Source organism: Solanum lycopersicum, chromosome 1 (genome assembly GCF_036512215.1).
Source record: "Solanum lycopersicum chromosome 1, SLM_r2.1".
Lineage (NCBI taxonomy): Eukaryota > Viridiplantae > Streptophyta > Magnoliopsida > Solanales > Solanaceae > Solanum > Solanum lycopersicum.
In genome coordinates, this window is record NC_090800.1 from 15,376,527 (window position 1) to 15,397,436 (window position 20,910).

Genomic DNA, 20,910 nt, shown 5'->3' on the forward strand with positions numbered 1-20,910 from the left:
AGTATCTGCAACTTCATCCTATTACCTAAAATTTCATTCATCACTTAACAAAATATATATAAATTGCTTATAAATCACTGTTCAACTGTCAAATGTAGCTAAATTAAATAAGCAGCATCATGCCTTTACAGAAAGATAACACATACTAATGAGTTAAGGTTATATGACCCGAAGTTTTAACAGTTTAGCTGATACCACCTGCCCCGGAGTGACATCAAACGTTTATCTCCTTCTGTACTTTGCTTTTGACAAACTTATATGCTATCATATTATATGCTCCTCTGTGATAGGGAATTTATTTTATAATAACTTTGAGCTACTTTAATTTCTTGACTGCCTTCAATTAGCATTTGAGATAAATCTTTCACATTGAAATTACTTTATGTAATGAAGAAAAAGAAAAGATAATAACTTCATAACTTTATTGTTGGGTTATGAGTCTTTTTTTCCCTTTCTATGTGGATAAATAAAAGCCCAATTTGGACCAACCCATTTTTGCCCATAGACCCATTATTATGAGGCAAATATAGGCCTATTTAGGTCTTGTTTCCATATACACAGAGAGTTTTTTAGCAGCCAAAAAGAGAGAAAAAGAGCAGTTTTTTCACAGTCAAAATTCAGCCCTAAGAGCCAACTTCAAATTGCGATTCCCACTTCGTTTCTTGTCCGATTGAGCTGATTTTTGGACAGCATATTATCTTCATCTCAGTCTTTGATTAGGAACTGACAGAGTTGGATTTGGTGGCCTGCAGCTTCAGTTTTTCTATCGTGAATAGTAGCTGCGAAATTGGTGATTTTGCTCCTTTAATTCTCTAGATTTGGTGCAATCTTATTTTGTTGTTGCTCGTTGTTTGGAACTTGTTTTGTGGACAATTTTGGAGAACAATATTGTAACTCTTGGTGATTATAGTGGAGCTTTTGGTCCCGTGGTTTTTTTACTCTTCATATCGAAGGGTTTTCCACGTAAATCTTGGTGTCTTGTGTGATTGGTTTATTATTGTCTTGTTATATTTGTTTGGTTGAATTTCTTGCTGCCTTACTATCATATTGCTTGTGGTTGTTTGTCTTCTCTTGGTTCAAATCGAGAAGGGAAAGTATAGACTTGGGTATTCTTCCGCTGTTATCCTGTCAGGCATTCTTTGTTAGTGCCTTGTCTTTCTTAACAAAGTGGTATCAGAGCATTGGTTATTGTTGATTATCGTTTTGAATTATGGAGGCAAATATGAGCAAAATGGTGTGTTTAAATGGTAGTAACTATCATATTTGGAAAGGCAAGATGAAAGATCTTCTATTTGTTAAGAAGATGCATTTACCTGTGTTTGCTTCTAATAAGCCTCAGTCTTTGAATGATGAAGAATGGAAATTTGAGCATCTGCAGGTTTGTGGCTATATTAGACAATGGGTTGAAAATAATGTTAGAAATCATATTGTGAATGAGACACATGCCAAAAGTTTGTGGGACAAGCTCGAGACACTTTATGCTTCGAAGACTGGCAACAACAAAATGTTCCTATTGAAACAATTAATGAATATCAGGTATAAAGAGGGCACTCCTATTTCTGATCATATTAATAATTTTCAGGGTGTTCTTGACCAGCTATCCGGAATGGGTGTAAAGTTTGATGATGAAATACAGGGACTTTGTCTTCTTAATACTCTGCCAGACTCTTGGGAAACTCTTCGAGTTTCTTTGACTAATTCTGCTCCCAGTGGTGTTGTAACCATGGAATATACTAAGAGTGGTGTCTTGAATGAAGAAATGAGAAGAAGATCTCAAGCCTCATCTTCTTTAGCTTCACACTCCGATGTTTTGGTTACTGAAGATAGGGGGAGAAACAAGTCCAGAGGTCAGAATGATAGAGGTAAAAGTAGAAGCAAGTCAAAGTCTAAATACAAGAATATTACATGTGACTATTGCCAAAAGAATGGGCATATCATGAAATATTGTTACAAGCACAAGAGAGATATGAGACAACAAAAGAGAGAAGACGATAATAAAAATCGTGTTGCTGTTGTTGCTAATGATGATCTTCTTGTTTCTTGTGATGCAAATGCCATTAATCTTGTTCGTGATGAGTCTAGCTGGTTTGTGGATTCTGGTGCTACTTCTCATGTCACGCCAAAGAAGGAATTATTTTCTTCTTATACTCCAGGTAATTTTGGAACGTTGAAAATGGGAAATAATCATGAAGTTGAAGTTATTGGCATTGGGACAGTTTGTTTGGAAAGTAACAATGGTTCCAAACTAGTTCTCAATAATGTCAAGCATGCTCCAGATGTTCGCTTGCATTTGATTTCTGTGGGATATCTTGATGATGAGGGTTATGTTAATACACTTGGTGTTGGCCAGTGGAAGCTTACTAGAGGTTTGATGGTTGTGGCCCGTGGTGACAAGTTGTCTAACTTATATGTATTTCAGGGCTCCATGTCCAGAGACTCAGTAAATTTGGTGGAGAATGATACTTCATCAGAGTTATGGCATAGAAAGCTGAGTCATATGAGCGAGAAGGGGATTGATAGTTTGGCTAAGAAAAATTTGCTTTCTGGAGTGAAACAAGCAAAGTTGAAGAAATGTTTTCATTGCTTAGCTAGCAAACAGAAAAGAGTTTCTTTTCAGAGTCATCCTCCTTCAAGAAAGCTCGATTTACTGGAGTTGGTACATTCTGATTTGTGTGGTCCTTTTAAGGTAAGATCTCATGGTGGTGCACTTTACTTTGTGACTTTTATTGATGATCGATCATTCTCGCAAACTCTGGGTATTTCCTTTGAAGTCCAAGGATCAAGTACTTGATGTGTTCAAGGGTTTCCAGGCCTTGGTTGAAAGACAAACAGGGAAGACATTGAAATGCATCCGCTCAGATAATGGTGGTGAGTATATTGGTCCTTTTGATAGATATTGCAGAGAGCAGGGTATTAGGCATCAGAAAAATCCTCCAAAGACTCCTCAGTTAAATGGTTTAGCAGAGAGGATGAACAAAACTCTAGTTGAGAGGGTTAGATGTATGCTTTCAGATGCTAAGCTGTCAGATTCCTTTTGGGCAGAAGCACTTAATACTGCTGCTTATGTTATCAATTTATCTCCTATTGTTGCTTTAGATAGTGATGTCCTTGACAGAGTTTGGACTGGTAAGAATGTTTCTTATGATCATCTTAGAGTCTTTGAGTGTAAAGCCTTTGTACATGTTCCTAAAGATGAAAGGTCAAAGTTGGATGTTAAAACTAGGCAGTGTATCTTCAGTGGTTATGGTCAAGATGAATTTGGCTATCGTTTCTATGATCCTGTTGAGAAGAAACTTGTTAAAAGCCGTGATGTTGTGTTCTTTGAAGACCAAACAATTGAAGATTTTGAGAAAGCTGACAAGGCTGATTTTCAGAGTAGTGAGAGCTTAGTTGATGTTGATCCAGTTGCTTTGACTATTGCACCGGAAGAAAATCTTCATAGTAACGAAAATCAAGTTGATAATGAAGATGGTGATCATGTTCAGAATGACCGGCATGATGTTGTTGATGCTCCAGTGCAAGATGATGTGGTTGTCCAACAACCAATTATAGATGCTCCAGAGAGTTCTCTCAGACGATCTAGTAGAGAGAGAATTCCTTCATCTCGTTATTCTCCCAATTAGTATGTACTCTTGACTGACGGGGGAGAACCTGAGAGTCTTAATGAGTCCATAGAAAGTGAAGAAAAAAGAAAGGTGGTTTGATGTTATGGAAGATGAGATTAAATCCTTGCATGATAATCATACCTTTGATTTGGTTAAGTTACCTAAAGACAGAAAAGCTTTGAAAAACAGGTGGATTTTTCGGGTGAAACATGAAGATGGTAATCCAGTTCCACGGTATAAAGCTAGATTAGTTGTCAAGGGATTTAATCAGAAAAAGGGAGTTGATTTTAATGAGATATTCTCTCCAGTTGTGAAGATGTCATCCATTCGTGTGGTTCTAGGCTTGGCTGCAAGTCTAGATTTAGAGGTTGAGCAAATGGATGTTAAAACTACTTTCCTCCATGGTGACTTAGATGAAGAAATTTATATGAAGCAACCGGAAGGTTTTGAAGTCAAGGGTAAAGAGAATTATGTTTGCAAATTGAAGAAGAGCTTATATGGTTTGAAACAAGCTCCCAGGCAGTGGTACAGGAAGTTTAATTCTTTTATGAGTCAGCAGGGCTTCAAGAAGACTTCTTCAGACCATTGTGTTTTTGTGCAAAAGTTCTCTGATGGTGACTTTATTATTGTGTCGCTTTATGTTGATGACATGCTTGTTGTTGGTCATAATACTTGCAGGATTCAGAAGTTGAAGCAAGAGTTGAGTAAGTCTTTTGCTATGAAAGACTTAGGACCAGCAAGGCAGATTCTTGGCATGCAGATTGTCCGTGATAGAAAGGGCAAGAAATTGGTATTATCACAAGAGAAGTACATTCAGAAAGTACTTCGCAGATTCAGTATGGACAAAGCTAAGGTTGTCAGTACACCTTTAGTTATGCACTTCAAATTGAGCACGAAACAGTGTCCTTCTAGTGATGATGAGAAGGAAGATATGAAGAAAGTTCCTTATGCTTCAGCTGTTGGTAGTTTGATGTATGCGATGGTTTGTACAAGAACGGATATTGCTCACGCTGTTGGAGTTGTTAGCCGTTTTCTTTCTAATCTGGGAAGAGAACATTGGAATGCTGTGAAGTGGGTTATGAGATATCTCTGTGGCACTTCTAGTCTGAGTTTGTGTTTTGGTACAGGGAAGCCTATTCTTTGTGGTTATACTGATTCAGACATGGCTGGGGATGTTGATACTCGCAAGTCTACTTCAGGGTACTTGGTTACTTTTGCAGGGGGAACTGTGTCTTGGCAATCTAGGTTGCAAAAATGTGTTGCTCTATCTACTACAGAAGCTGAGCTTATTGCTGTCGTTGAAGCTTGTAAAGAATTGCTTTGGATGAAGAGATTCTTGGGGGAACTTGGTTGTGCTCAAGAGAGGTATGTACTTTATTGTGACAGTCAAAGTGCTATACATCTTGGCAAGAATTCTACGTTCCATGGTCGGTCTAAACACATTGATGTGAGATACCATTGGATTCGAGATGTGTTGAATTCTAAGTTGCTTGAGCTTGAAAAGATTCATACAAATGACAATGGTTCCGATATGATGACTAAAGCTTTGCCAAGAGGGAAGTTTGAAGATTGTTGCATGGTCGCCGGGATGGCGGTCTCCTCCACATAGTCGTGAGGGGGAGAATTGTTGGGTTATGAGTCTTTTTTCCCTTCCTATGTGGATAAATAAAAGCCCAATTTGGACCAACCCATTTTTGCCCATAGGCCCATTATTATGAGGCAAATATAAGCCTATGTAGGTCTTATTTTCATATACACAGAGAGTTTTTTAGCAGCCAAAAAGAGAGAAAAAGAGCAGTTTTTTCGCAGTCAAAATTCAGCCCTAAGAGCCAACTTCAAATTGCGATTCCCGCTTCGTTTCCTGTCCGATTGAGCTGATTTTTGGACAGCATATTATATTCATCTCAATCTTTGATTAGGAACTGACAGAGTTGGATTTGGTGGCCTGTAGCTTCAGTTTTGCTGTCGTGAATAGTAGCTGCGAAATTGGTGATTTTGCTCCTTTAATTCTCTAGATTTGGTGCAATCTTATTTTGTTGTTGCTCGTTGTTTGACACTTGTTTTGTGGACAATTTTAGAGAACAATATTGTAACTCTTGGTGATTATAGTGGAGCTTTTGGTCTTGTGGTTTTTTTACTCTTCATATCGAAGGGTTTTCCACGTGAATCTTGGTGTCTTGTGTGATTGATTTATTATTGTCTTGTTATATTTGTTTGGTTGAATTACTTGCTGCCTTACTATCATATTGCTTGTGGTTGTTTGTCTTCTCTTGGTTCAAATCGAGAAGGGAAAGTATAGACTTGGGTATTCTTCCGTTGTTATCCTGTCAGACATTCTTTGTTAGTGCCTTATCTTTCCCAACATTTATGAGCTCAAAATAAGCAAATTCATGTCATTATTCACAAGGCAACCAAAACTTTAGATACATCAAAGACTGTCGATCTCAGGCATGTTAATATGCCTAAGTTGTCAATAACTGCCCATAACGATGCTTGAATTGAAAAATGATCTTTACTTTATTAGCTTGATTTTGTGATACTTGCGATGATTGTGTACTAAAACATGTGATTAGAAGTTTAAGGAACTCTCGAAAGAAATGGAGTTGGAACGAAAAAAGAAGGTTAAAAGATGCGCAAGAAGTTGACTAAGTGTGAAGACCCTAGCACTTGGCGTACTGAGAGGCGCATCGCGCTAGCCCCAGAAGTTCAGAAGTGCGCCATTTGGATGGATCTGTTGTAACTAGTGAGTAATCATAGCCATTACAATCAGCCACATTTGATTTTATGATGGTTTTCCCATTATTTGGTTTGACTTTGCTATTCAACTTTGGGTATTCTTTCTTCCGGTGCCATTTTTCTCGGCAAAAGGCACATTCATCTTTGCTAAGTCTGGATCTTGACTTGGATCTCCCTTTCTTCTTTCTCATATGATTTTGAGAACGACCTCTCAAAATCAAAGCTTTTGATTCTCCTCCCTTGTTTTTTCTCAACTATATTAGGCAGAACAAACTTGTTTGAATGATACTTCATCATTCCCATGCAGTAGAGTAATTTCAAGATGCTCGAACTCATCAGGAAGTGAACTTAACAACATTAAGGTCATATCTCCATCCGTAAAAGTCACGTCTATATTCCACAAATATGTCTCCAACTTATAAAGGATGGTGATATGATCATTGATTGTGCAACCAGAAATATAAGTGAAGTGTAGCAACCTTCTTTTCATGTAAAGGTAATTTTGACTATTTTCTTCAAGAATTTCTCCTCCAATGAATTTCATAATTTTTTTGGAGATGTTTCCTTCGTGTATGGATACTTTTGTCCCCTTGCAAGGTATGATCGAATGGTATCGCAAGAAACACGATTGATAATCTTCCAATCTTCTTCTCCTACATCATCTGGTTTCTTTTCTTCTATGGCAATATCTAGTTCTTGTTAAAAAAGAACATCAATGACCTCGCCTTGCCACATTCCAAAATGTCATGACCAGTTAAAAATTTCAACTGCAAATTTCGCATTTGACACAATTCATGTCATAAGGGAAAATGCCAATGATAACATATTATTGACATTCAATGCAGACTCATCATTTTTCTTATCTCCTTTTTCGCTACAAATATTGTTCACAGCTAACAATGCAAAGACCAAAGTAAATCTTTTTCTAATATGGAAGTTCAGACCATGCTTCAACCACATAACATACTCAGATAATACCTTGGATCTGATACTAATTGTTGCAGAAGACAAATATATAGAGAGTGATGGAATCACTAATGCTATATCTTAAGGTAGCTAATAAATACTAAATGAGACAACAATAAAAGGAACACAATAAATTAATGAGGTTTGGCAAAATTTTGTTTTCTTTGGCCTACTCCTCGGACACAACAACCAATATTTATTTTACTCCAAAAGAGTACAAGTGAAATATTACAAGAGAGAAAGAAGAACAAATATATTAGGATATGAGAAGGCAAACGAGAGGTGTATTACAAATGAATTAGAAGTTACCTATTTATAGGAGTGAATTCTTCCTATTGATGTAATCCATGACATTACAATGTGTCAAAATGTCAAGATTTACCTTGTGAAACCATTTTATGATTTTACATATATTTCACCTACAAAAGGTGTTATCTTGTCTTGTGTACCAATGAAGAATTATCTTCCTAACTATCAAATCTTCACATAAATTCATCTTTGAATCTTGTCAAATTTAACAGAGGCAATTGTTGGAATGAACTGTGCATCGAAGTTGGCTGCTACTGAGACCAAGCTTAATCACTCGTCATGTTGTCTCGTCACACTTGACTTCATCCCATGAACTACAATATGTGCTCCTATTGAATTTAAATGTTTTAGGATAGCAATCACTAGAAGAAGCATCGAGATTTATAGTAAACATGTTGTTGAATTGATGAAGAGCAAGGGCCTGGCCATTGGTTCACAAATTAGGCAAAGATGAAGAGAAAACAAGTTGACAGAGAAACGTGTATAGCAGAAGCAATGTAGGTTTTCTGATGCCCATTTTCGTGCCTCAAAATATATATCAAAATTACTAAGTTCTTCAATTATTGCTTTGTGTCTCTATTCATTAATTTTGATTAGGTTTATATAGCATATAGCAAAAGGCAATTCTCTATGCAGAGTGTCTGGTGATGTTCCAATGAAAAAGAAAAGTTTATAAGAGTATTTGTTGGTGCATAGACCTTGACCAAAACATTTTCCAATTTGGTTTGATCATATGCACAAATGTTACTTTTTTTTTGGGAAAAAAAGTCTAATATACCTCACAACTTTGCAATTTAGAGGTAATATACCCTTTATTATATAAGTGACTCACATAGGCCCCTGCCATTATAAAAGTTGTTCACATGAACCCTTTCCATCTAATGGTAATGAAAACATCAATGTCAATTTTTTTTTAAAAATAAGAATTCATGTAGATGTAAATATGATCCTTCTAGCAAAATTCATAGTATATTTAATCTTTCTTACTCATGATTTTTTTTACTTCTTTGATTCAACGTGTAATTTGATTTTGTGATATCTCCCTTATAGATCTATTTGCTTATGATTATGTGAGTTTCTGTTCTTATTCAATTTTTCTCCTTTCATTTTTGGTGTAAAAATATGAGAATAAAAAGGAAAAAAAAATGTGAATGGGAAAAAGAGAAAAACACAAGTTTATCCAAAAACTTTTTTTTGGGTAATCTATGATAAGTTTTACACGTAAATGAGTGAGTAATAAATTTTCTCATTAAATAATAGATCCAACAACTATTTTTTTTCTTAAAATAAAATAAAAATAAATTTTAAAATTAGATTTTCATGCTGTTGTTCAAACCAGAATGTATTTTACGAGTAGGACGTCACTTTGCTTGTGCACTAAGATGGTCATAGAAATTTACTGTGAAGACAATGTCTTCTATAGTGTACCTACTCAAATTGGTTTTCCTCATCCAAGACTCTGTTTTGTCACCAATTGGTACACGTTTAGCTTGTTAGTGAAATTACTTGGTATGTATTAAACTATTGATAAATGAAAACTAATATCTTTTCTTGTGCCTTTTCATTCTCGTAGGAATTTCGTGTTCCAATTCTACATCCATCCTCGAAAATCATGCTGGATATTGAATTGACAACATTATGTGAATTACGGACAATCCAATAATCAGGCCACAACTGTAACCCATGAGAACAGCCTTCGCCTGCCAACTGATCATTGGTGAATCTCCTCCTTCTTCATCTAGATCAACTGGATCGTCGTTTGTGGTACCCCATCATCACCACCACAATCTTTTGAGAGGAGAAATCCACATAGTCCATCATTCACTTAACTATGACCTAGTTTCGCAAGAGAAATATTGCCTTAGTCCGGCATAAGTTCTGTAGTATGTAATTTACAAGGCAAAAGTTTAGATAACATAAGTTCTGTAGGAATAAGTTATGCGTATTTTATTTCAAAAAGAGCTAGAGTTTGTTCAGATAACTAGTACTTAAACATGTTCCATAAGCAAGAAACTTATTATGTGAAAAGAAGAAGAAATCATCATCAATTTGATTTGAGCTCTGCTATTGAGAATTAGGACTAGAAACCATTTGTTGTAACACATGTATTTGATGCAATGGAGCAGATTTGCATATGGAATGGTATGATGAATTCGGGGTTGCAACAAAATGAGATTGCCTTCGTGGCAGTTCTATCAGCTTGTGCGTGTGCCAAGCTTGTCGATTTCAGTTCTGATTGTTTGAAGCAATGTCACATGAATTCAGACTTGCAGCTAAGATGAAACATTGTGGTTGTGTGGTTGATCCACTACAGGAAGCATACGACTTCATAAACAAGATGCTACCGTCTTTGGTGCTTGTAGAGTTGGGAAATGAAGTAGCACAACTATTGGTTGATTCGCAACAGAAACATTATGGACGTTATGTGCAACTTTCAAGCATTTATGTTTGGGGAACTGAGCTGGGAAAAAACAATGTTAGATCCTGGACTACACAAGGTTTATTTAGTAGATTTGATTACTGTAATAGCTTTTATTTGTGAAATTGTCGATGAGCCTGCATCGTGATGACTCACCTCTGCTAGGATTTAAACTTTAGTATCCAAGGTTGTTTCTCCAACTTTTCAACTGCTACACCAACTCTATTGTGGTCGCAGTTATTCTATATTGATCAACACCGAGGAATACTTTTCTATTTCAATGTACACGAGAATTTGGAATTGTTTTAGTATTTTTAATGTGCTTACTATTGATCCCTTTGCATTCTATGAAATCCTTTGGTTTTTCCTTGCAATTGAATTTGTTGAGTCATAACAAAAGAAAGTATGAACACTTGATGAAACAAAACACAAACACTTTATGAAACATCACTAACTATGAAAGTAAAAACTTTTATTCACATCCCACCAATGCAATAGTCTTGAATCCTGCAATTTTCTAAAAATGAAGTATTAAAGCTAAAATCTTTAAGGATGAAATTTTATGGATTATATAAAATATAATTTTCTGATGGATAGAGATTAAGTTGAATACCTGAAGATCACATACTAATGTCGTTTCTTGTCCTTTTTAATTTTCGTAAGAATTTTGTGTTCCAATTCTACATCCATCCTCGAAAACCATGCTGGATATTGAGTTGACAACATTATATATATTATGGACAATCTAATAACAAGTTCACAACCGTAACACATGAGAACCGCCTGCCAACTTTTAATTGATGAATCTCCTTCTTCCTCTTCTTCGTCATCTAGCCCAAATGGAGTTGTTGCTTGTGGTATCCCTTCATCACCGCCACAATCTTTTGAGAGTGGCTATCCGCGTAGCTCATCATTTCCTTGGTATGAACTATTCTGAAATTTATTAATTGTTTTCCTTTGGAGATGCATCCAACAAGATGATTGTGAGAGAGATTTAAGACTTCAAGTGATTTGAGGGATGCAAGTTGTTGTGAAATTTCTACACTAATTTTGTTGGATGAGAGATCCAATGATTCTAGTACAGATAAATGGTGCAATGATGCTGGTACGTGACCTTCCAAGCAATTTTGAGATAAGTTCAACATACAAAGCCCAAAGATATCTTTAATAATGCTTGGGATGTTACCTTCAAATCTATTCCTTGAGAGATCGATATTTATGTTTGTAGTCAAAACTCGAGGTAGTTCTAGATCCAGTCCCTTTGTCATCACTATAAAGGAAATTGTGTTATTAAGATAATACATTGTTGACACCCAATTTTGACCCTCCCCGATAGGAATTAACTAGCGAGTTTCTTCAATGTCGAAAGACTTGAAATTATTTATTTTATAAAATTTACAGTTAAATTTTTGATGGTTTATACGCTTTATATAATTAGTATATTTTTTATATATTCAAAAATGATCTCAAAAATATTTTTTTTAGTTTAGTAAGTTAGGTTTATATTTTTGAAATAATTAGTTTAATTAAGTTAATTATTTTATTTTGTTAATATTAAGAAGCTCGTTAATTAACTAATATTAATTCGCCCTATTTTTATCCTAGTCGAATCTTCAAAATTCAATTCTTTTGGTTACATCTTTAATCCATTTTATTTTGTTGCAATTGTAACCAAATCTCTTCAACTCATTTTAAAGACCAAAGTTTTTGGGCCTTTATTTCGGCCAAGTCATCCAATTCAATAAACCCTCCAGTCCATTTGCCTTTGCCACAAGGGAAACCAATTTTCCAGCAGCAAATACGATAGGTACAAACCCAATTACCAACGCCTCAGCCCACCTTATCCTTATCCCGACCCGGCCCATTTATTTTTTTACCCCCAAGAAGAAAAGGAAAATTTCATATATGACAAACTTATTTGATTAAATAACATTATATGAATATAGTTTACCTAATTACATTCTATGTGTATAGTTTAGTTATTTTAGGTATCTTTAATTTTGTATATAAGGTTTCTTTTGTTTTTTATTTATATAATTTTATTTTAAAAAGTGGTTTGTAACCGAAGCGTTAAATACTAACAATAAATATAGATAATAGCATAATTTAAGATAAACGTCTCTTTTTAAGGTAAACGTTTAAATTCATATTTTTTTTCAAAAAAATAAGAATTATACAGCAATTGAAACAAAAGATAAACTTGTTTTTGCTGTTTATGAAATAACAGTTCATCAATTTTTTTTTATTTTTTCTTTGTAATCGAATTCAGGTAAGTGTTCATTGGATGAAAATTCATGTTTATTATTGCAATAATCATACAATGTTCTATTGGATTTACAAATTTTGATTTATGTGCATTCGTTATTGTGGTGTCATAATTTTTTTTTTTTGAAAACTGGTTTCAAAATATGATTATTTTAAGCAGACATTTTGTACTATACAATTATATTCTTTTTGTTGATGTAGTATTTGTATATTATAAAGAAGATTAGTGTAAGCGAATACAAGTAATAGTTGGTGATAATTGTATATAGCCATAAAGTAAGTGTTTTGCTTTTGATACAATTATATACTTTTTTTGATGTAGTATTTGTATATTAAAAAAAATATCAGTGTAAACTTAATTCAGTAATTTGATTGTATAATACTGTTGTATTAATTGTATATATGATGTCTTTGAATGATTTGAAATATATATTTTTTGATAATTGTGCAGATAATGGCTTCATTGGCTATTTTGGTTATGCATTCTGGTTAATATGTGTGCATAAATATAGTAGTTAAACATGGCAATATATACAACTGTCTAAATGACTTTGTATATACTCCAATAATATATAAACTTAATATAGACTAACTTCAATTATTTGTATATAACTATTAAAATATACAAATTACAATCATATATGAAATTTTTCCATCTGTATAGCTAAATCCAATTACTTTGTGTATATATGTATACAAAAACAAAAATAATAATGAGCCTTTAATATACAATCCGCTACTCCACTATTAAAACTTAGTATATATATATATATATATATATATATACAGAAACAGTCAATTTTGAAAACAGTCATGGACAGATCAAGTTTTGAATATGTATATAAACTTAATATATACTAACTTCAATAATTTGTATATATAACTAATAAAATATACAAATTATAATCATATATGAAATTTTTCCATCTGTATAACTAAGTCCAATTACTTTTTGTATATATATACAAAAACAAAAATAATAATGAGCCTTTAATATACAATCTGTTACTATCACTATTAAGACTGAATATATTATTCATTATACATAACTTAAAGTATGTATAAAGTAATCAAATTCACACACATATACGAATATATAACTAAACATGTGTGTACTAAACATGCAATATACTATATACAATTACGTAAATACAAAATTTACTTAAACAATAATTTTTTGTATATTGACATCTAAGTAACAAATTGTAACTGAATTTGTGTTTTAAGTCACTACCTCATAATTATGATGTTCTTCAAATCCGTCAACTTCACATGCATTTTTCTCTGAATCAATGTTTACTGCTTTCCTCTATCTTCCTCTTTGTACAATTTTAATGCCTCTAGCTTTAGCATTGTTAATAACTTCTTGAACTGCCGTAGGGTCATATTTTTTCTTTGATCTCAATTCTTCCATTGTTTGTTCATGTTGAACTTGTTTTGATTTTACCATAGACCCTACATCAACCCCAAAATCTTGAGTTAAACCCATTAAAAACGATTGTAAATTGACATGCAATAGAATACCTCTGATAATTCTCATAGATGAAGATGATTTATTCATTCTGTGACTAATTTGAGATCTAATAAGAACAAACAATTGATTATTTCATCAAAAAAATATGAAAAAACATAAGAAACACAATACATATACAATTGTTGAATAAGGAAAAAAAAAAGGAAAACGACTAAAATTTAGGAGTACCTACGAAAATTGAATTCAACTTCGGGAGGGAGTAATTGAATTTTGGACAATTTGAATTCAAGTTAGATAGAAGTATTAATTGTAGGAGAAAAAGGTGGAATATGAATAGGAGAGATAATATTGTTTTGTGTAAAATTATATACAAAATTAAAAAAAAAATATATTATTGGTTAAATAATAGGTGGTGGACCCCATTAATTATAGCAAAAAAAAACTATAATTATAGAAAGTAAATAAAATTAAACTATACACCTATTATATAATTACTTAGGAATGTTTGTCATTCCATATAATTTTCCCTTCTTTGTATTATTAGAATTTTTAGGATAGGTGGAAATGGGCCAATGACCCAAAATGGAATGGGTCCAAATACCGGTCTAGGCGGACAAAAATTTAATTTGGACCCAACTTCCCCTCTCTCTCTCTCCTCTTTCCTTTATCGCTTGCATGTTTTGTTATTATTTGCAGTGAAATTTAAGGTTGGAAAATTTCAAATCCTCGCAAGGCGCTATTAGGTTAACGAATCAACTACGTCGAACGACTTTAAATAGACTTAAAAGATGATAATAAATAATTTTGCGAGTCAAAATAATTCACTCAGATAATAGTTGATCTCTCTCCACCCTTTTCGAAGATGTCAAATAAACTTGAATCTAGTTAAGCTTTTTGGCCAAATAAGTTAGTTACTGGATAATTGCAATTTAGCGATTATTTTAAGTGTTGTAAATACCTTTCTAAAATATAAATATGAATTCCCGAACTCCCTTTTTAAGTTTTCATTAGGTTTCTTGTTTATATCTTCTGAAAACTGAGTTTTTTCTTGATTTTTCTTAAACAATTAAGTGACGACTCTAACAAGTCCTAAACTATAAAAATATTTTTCTTTAAATAAAACAGAATGATGACTCCGCTGGGGATTTGAAGGATTTTAACCTTAAAACTAAATTTATTTGGCTATGTGAAATGACTGTCTATTTGTTCCTTTATTGTATTATATCAACTGTTGCATTTTTATGGCGTATCAACTCCGTCAAACGATAATTTTTTATTTATCACTTAAATGACGATTACGCGAGCTCGCAGTTGTTCGTTAACCAAATCTTCCTCGGGGCACCATTGTCTACTTGATAACCAATTGTCGTCAACTGTCCCAGCCCACATGGTTTGCTAGGATCACCCTTTCCATTATAAATGAAACTCACTCCTAGTCAAAGTAGCGGATTGGCCTAAGATATCCTAACACCCAAGGAGTGTTGGGCCCATTAGAAAGATCGCCCTGAGTCCAAAAATCCCACGGCTCGATCGGACGATCATACTTATATGCCATTTGAAGGATGTTTGCGTGTTTGAGTACTCCAATGATTATAAGATCACTTGACATAAATGATAATTCAGTTTGATCATAAAAGAAGGATGAAGAGTTTCTTGGTGATGAAACTCTATCTTGGTGCAATCAAGGGCACTAGTGCATCTTACTAACAATATTTGACCAGATATTTGTTTTGTAGTAAATTTACTGGCAAGATTCAGTTTCTCTCCTATAAAAGGACATTGAAATGGTGTTTAACAGATGATTGAATATCCTCGAAGGACCATAGTTATGGGTTTATTCTATCCTGAGGAATCCAAGATAAAATTGATTGATTACGCAGATGCAGAATATTTATCAGATCCGCATAAAAGATCTATCTCAAGCACGCTATGTGTTTGCATGTGGAGGCACAATAATATCCTGGCGATCAATGAAACAAATGTTGCTATGCAGAAATAAAAGTCCTTCATCAAGCAAGTCGAAAGTGCGTCTAGTTAGGATAAATGACACACCATATTCAATAAATGTGTGATTTTTCTTTGAAAAAGAATATACCAACCACAATGCACGAAGATTGGCGACATCATCACAAGAAATTAATTGATGTTTTAATTAGGGGGAGTATAATACGCGTTGCATTCTTTTTCCCTTGGCTGAGGTTTTTTCCCACTGGGTTTTCCTGGCAAGGTTTTTAATGAGGCAACAAATAGTGCGTATCAAAAGATATGTGTATTCTTTTTCCTTCACTAAAATTTTTTCCCATAGGGTTTTTCCTAGTAAGATTTTAACGAGACACATTATATATGGACATCCAAGGGGGAGTGTTATAAATGTGTTGTGTTATGTGGATGATCCATTAGAGTTATCCAACAATTAATTGGATTCATGTATTAGTGTTTCCAATGTGATTAGATTCCAAGGTGATATGAACCTTGATGACAACTATGTATAATTTAAGGTGACCTTTCACTATGATATCTCAACACTATAAATAGAGATATCATTCACCATTGTATAGACTTGAATAAGAAGAAAATTTCTCTTTTTCTATCTACTTCTCTTGTCTTCTTCTCTTTATTATTATATTCTTATGAGCTTGATTTTATAACAAATTTATTATTGTTTATTTAAAATTTTGTGTAATTATTGTAGTATTAATTGGATCTAATAAATGGGTCTAATTGTAAATAATGACATGTGTCTATTTTTGTTTAATTAATTATTGATTAATTAAAATTAGTTAAATTTTAAAATTTGTGATGTTGATATGTGTCGTTCTAATTCAAATTATTGACATGTGTTGATATTATTTATTTAATTATTGATATTTAAAATTTTAAAAAATTTCAGTGTTGACATGTGTCATTTTTTCTTCTCCTTTTATACATAGATAGATATGATCCTTCCAGCAAAATTCAGGATATATTTAATCTTTCACACATGATTCATTTTTATTTCTTTGATTCAACGTGTGGTTTGATATCATTGTTATTGGTTTATTTGCTTATAATTATTTGAGTATTTTATTTTTGTTTAATTTTTTGCTTCCATTTTTAGTGTAAAAATATGAGAATAAAAATAAAAAATGTGAATGGAAAAAGAGAAAAAGGTAAAAAAAGAAATTAAAACTATTTTTTGCGGCTATATTGTACTTTATTTTTTGTATCTGAAAAGAAATTGGATGACTACATAAACATTTATATTATGGTTTTTCTTTATAAAACAGATGAACAATGAAATATTCCCTCCATTTAAAAAAGAATGACCCTATTTAGTTTTTAGTTTCTTTCAAAAAAAAATGTCCCCTTTCTTTTTTTGTCAACACTTTAACTTTAACTTTCCATGTGACATGTTTAAGATCATAATATTAAAGGGAATTTTTGTATATTTGACATAACTTTAATTTAGGACCACAAGATTAAAAAACTTTCTTTCTTTTCTTAAACTCCGTTTCTAGTCAAACTAGGTCATCCTTTTTTAAACGAAGGGAATACCAGTATTGGTGTCTAGTATTACTGAAAGCAGAGGTTTTTTCATCTTCCTTTGTTGGTCAGCAATATAATAAAATTCCCTTCCGTCCAAAAAGAATTTTGCTCCACGCGGACGGGTCACAGAGTGAGTTGTATGCGTGGGGTTCCAGACTCATTTTTATTAAAGTCTTCATTTGGTATAATTATATATCGACTAAATCTTAGTAAGATTACATAGTTACAAAGTTTGAATGTTCAAAAATTTTTATGATGTTTTTAGTAACATCATTAGTTGTAAACTTCTATAAAAGGAGCCCATTAGCTCATTTCTGGAACACACCATATTAACAGAAAAAATCAATTTGAGAGCAAAGTGAGATATTTCATAGACTATACAAGAAAAAAATAGCCTGTAAATAAAAATAGATTGTGAGCAATAAATAATAATAATTTCCTAATTTTAAATTTAGTTGCCCATATTATTTTGAAAACTATTCCTCTTTGTCCCTAATTACTTGTCCACTTTTGAATTAACACATCTATTAAGAAAATAATTATTGATATGGTGAGATTACTATTTTACCCCTATTAATTGTGAAGTAAATGAATTAAAAACTTAAGTTTCAAAAAGTTCTACCATTTTCAAAGTAACTAGTAAAATTCTCCACGCTTCGCACGGAAATTAAGAATCAAAGTATTTACAAAATATTACTTAAATATATATAGCATTATCACTAAAATACTATATTATCTTACATGAAAGATTACGTAGTAAAAGACGTTAATAATGTAAAGGAAAATGAAAAAATTATTACATCTTATCATTTATCCATAATAAATTATGAATAAATTAATTATTGTAAAAATACATACCAGGATATGTATCATAAGCAATGCTGTTAGTGAGCTATTCAACAGGTCCAAAATACACAAATATATAATTGTGAAGGAGGAGGAGAAGAAGAAGAGGAGGTTCAGAATCTTCGTAGTTAAAAAACGAGAGGAAATTTTTCTATTTATAGACAACAAAGGGAAGTGTAAAAAAAATATTTATTGCGCCTTATCAGAAAGGTTACAACTATTTGGAAAAGTTGTAATTCTTTGGAAAGATCACGGCCTTTCATAAAAATCGCAACTCTTCATCAAAGTAGCAACTTTTCATAAAAGTTGTAACTTTTCATAAAAGTCGCAACTTATCATAAAAGTTGCGACTTTTCATTAAAGTCACGATGTTTCAAAAAAGTCATAACTTTTCATTAAAATCGTAACGTTACATAAAAAAAAATCACAACTTTTCATGCGAGAAGAAGGTTATTTTTGGTAATAAAATAATATTATAAAGAATCCTGAATGAAGGCCCTTGTGTGAGAGTGTTATCGCCGCAAGTAATTGATTCTCAATTTTGATAGGTGCGTGTATGCCCATTCAATAGGATGTGGAGGTAGTTCTTTTTAAGAAGTAAGAAGGAGAAAATATTAACTGTAACCAGAAATAAAGAAGCAGAAGTTATAATATGGGAGTTACCTGACAATACTGTATGAGTGGTTAGAATTGAAGGACTGGATATAGTTTCTTCAACATTCGTTATATGCCTATGTATATATAGATTTGAGAAAGTTGTTTATGATTTAAGGGATAATGAAATTCAAGAGAAGGGTGTGAGGGTGAAACGTCCAATTAATGATGCAACGGTTAAACTTATGTATGTATACCTGGGGTGGCCAGGGTCTTTTTGTATGTTCCATTGGGTCCAGACCAGATAGTTTATTTGCGTCAATAGCGGGCGTCATGGTGGGTGACAAACTAGATAAAATAGGGAAAGAAAATATGAGACACACAAGTAGGCACCATTGTACAGCGTAACAATATCACAGGCATAACGGGTGAGTGGAATATGCATGAATGCATACCTGTATTGGGCGGGGGTTTGCTTTTTAAATCCTTTGAGTCCTTAGAAGCAGGCAGTACATTTGCATCCATATAAGTAGACCTTGTTGGAGACAAATTAGAAATGTACGGGAGATCGATTATTGAAAAAACGGTGCGTTGAACATATAAAGCGAAAGAGGGCGAACTACTATACCGAGAAATGCTATGGCGAATGTAAAGCAAGAATGAAAAATGTAACAATGTTTAGCTGATCTGACTGGGGTTTGATTGAAATCCTTGTTGTATTCAGAATCAGGCAGTGATAGTGCATGCATATTAGCATAAGGGGGGGAATGAGTGTAGCAGTAGGAAGCAACGGTGGGAATTGAAGGTTCTGTGTAGGCAGAGTTACAACAATGTAAGATGTGAGTATTGATTTAGGAGTATTATACAATAATATGGTGACGGTATGGAAGAGGCACGTTGGTAAGGCAATGGAGATGTTGTTTAGTTAGGGATACGACTGTTTGGAGGGGGAGGTTTTTTTGGGAATTGAAGGAGAATTATGGAGGGTATTTTAGGAATTTTAAAATTAGAAGGAGAATAAAGGCTTGTGGTGGCGCCACGTCACCGGTTTCAGGGCGTCCTTTATATAAATATACCATTAATGAAATGTATAATAGGTAAAAAAAATTGTCGTTTCTTGATTTGGCAAAATGGACAAGCAACAAAGTGAGTACAACTAAAAAAAAAATTAACAAATAATTAGAGACAGACAAAATATTAAAGAGGGAATTAGAAGCTTAGAAGTAGGGAAAGAAAACAGAAAGCCTAGAATTAGGTGGTGGAAATAGAAGCCTAGAAGAGGGGAAGATATGAGGTGCAAAAATAGAAACCTAGAAGTAAGGCAAGAAACCAAGAGGAAAAAATAGTCTTTACGTGGATTCGCCCTTGCCTTCTACGTTAATATGTTACGATTGATCTTTTTTGACTACGTTCAACTTCAATTTTCCTAGTGTCATTTTACATAAAAACATCTTATAATAAGATCAAAACACTCCATATAACAATGCAAACAACAAAAATATGATCAATGGGTGCTCACTCCAATGCTTGTTTTGTGATAAAATTTGTCACTTGATTTGCTTCTTTGAAATAACAAGATACTAGAATTGTTATCCAATTTAGTGGTGTAAAATTGATATTGTTATGTTATGAGCAAATTTTTTTGGTTGAAGTCATGACAAGGAAAAATACTTTTTTTCAATATAATTTCATAAGTAATCAACATTGAAGATAAAAATACCTTGTACCTAAAAAAAATTAACTTATGACTTTTAATTTATAAATCATAAGTTATGAATTCATCCAATCAAACTCTATGCATTACTAACATCCCAAATGTGCCCAATATTAATTCATTCTCTAATAATCCATGCATCATTATTCATCTCATAATAAATTATTCATTACCATTATTCATATCGCATAAATACTCTTGCATCATAATTCATACACATAACTAATATGTGAACTAAATGAAGCCACATTTGATTCATCAGTTTGTTCCAAATATATTCATGATAGCAAAATAAATATCTAAAGAAAGTCCAAGTAATATTAATCTTTTACAAATTTTGTCCACACAAATTCCAAACTGTCGGCCATATAAAGCTAAAACTCTATATAAGCATGTTTACTTTTTTGAAAAAACTAAAAATGTGCATCAAATAGCCAAATTTCTTTTATTAAAATAT

General features: G+C 32.9%; 1 long non-coding RNA gene across 1 annotated transcript; it reads right to left on the reverse strand.

The window, feature by feature from the left end:
• Positions 1-18,084: 18,084 nt before the first annotated feature.
• On the reverse strand, positions 18,085-20,027 carry LOC104646923 (uncharacterized). Its single transcript, XR_741094.4, has 3 exons — positions 19,368-20,027; positions 19,195-19,274; positions 18,085-19,087 (listed from the first exon to the last, which is right to left on the reverse strand). It is a non-coding gene; the product is annotated as an uncharacterized lncRNA (long non-coding RNA).
• Between the last annotated feature and the right edge of the window lie 883 nt (positions 20,028-20,910).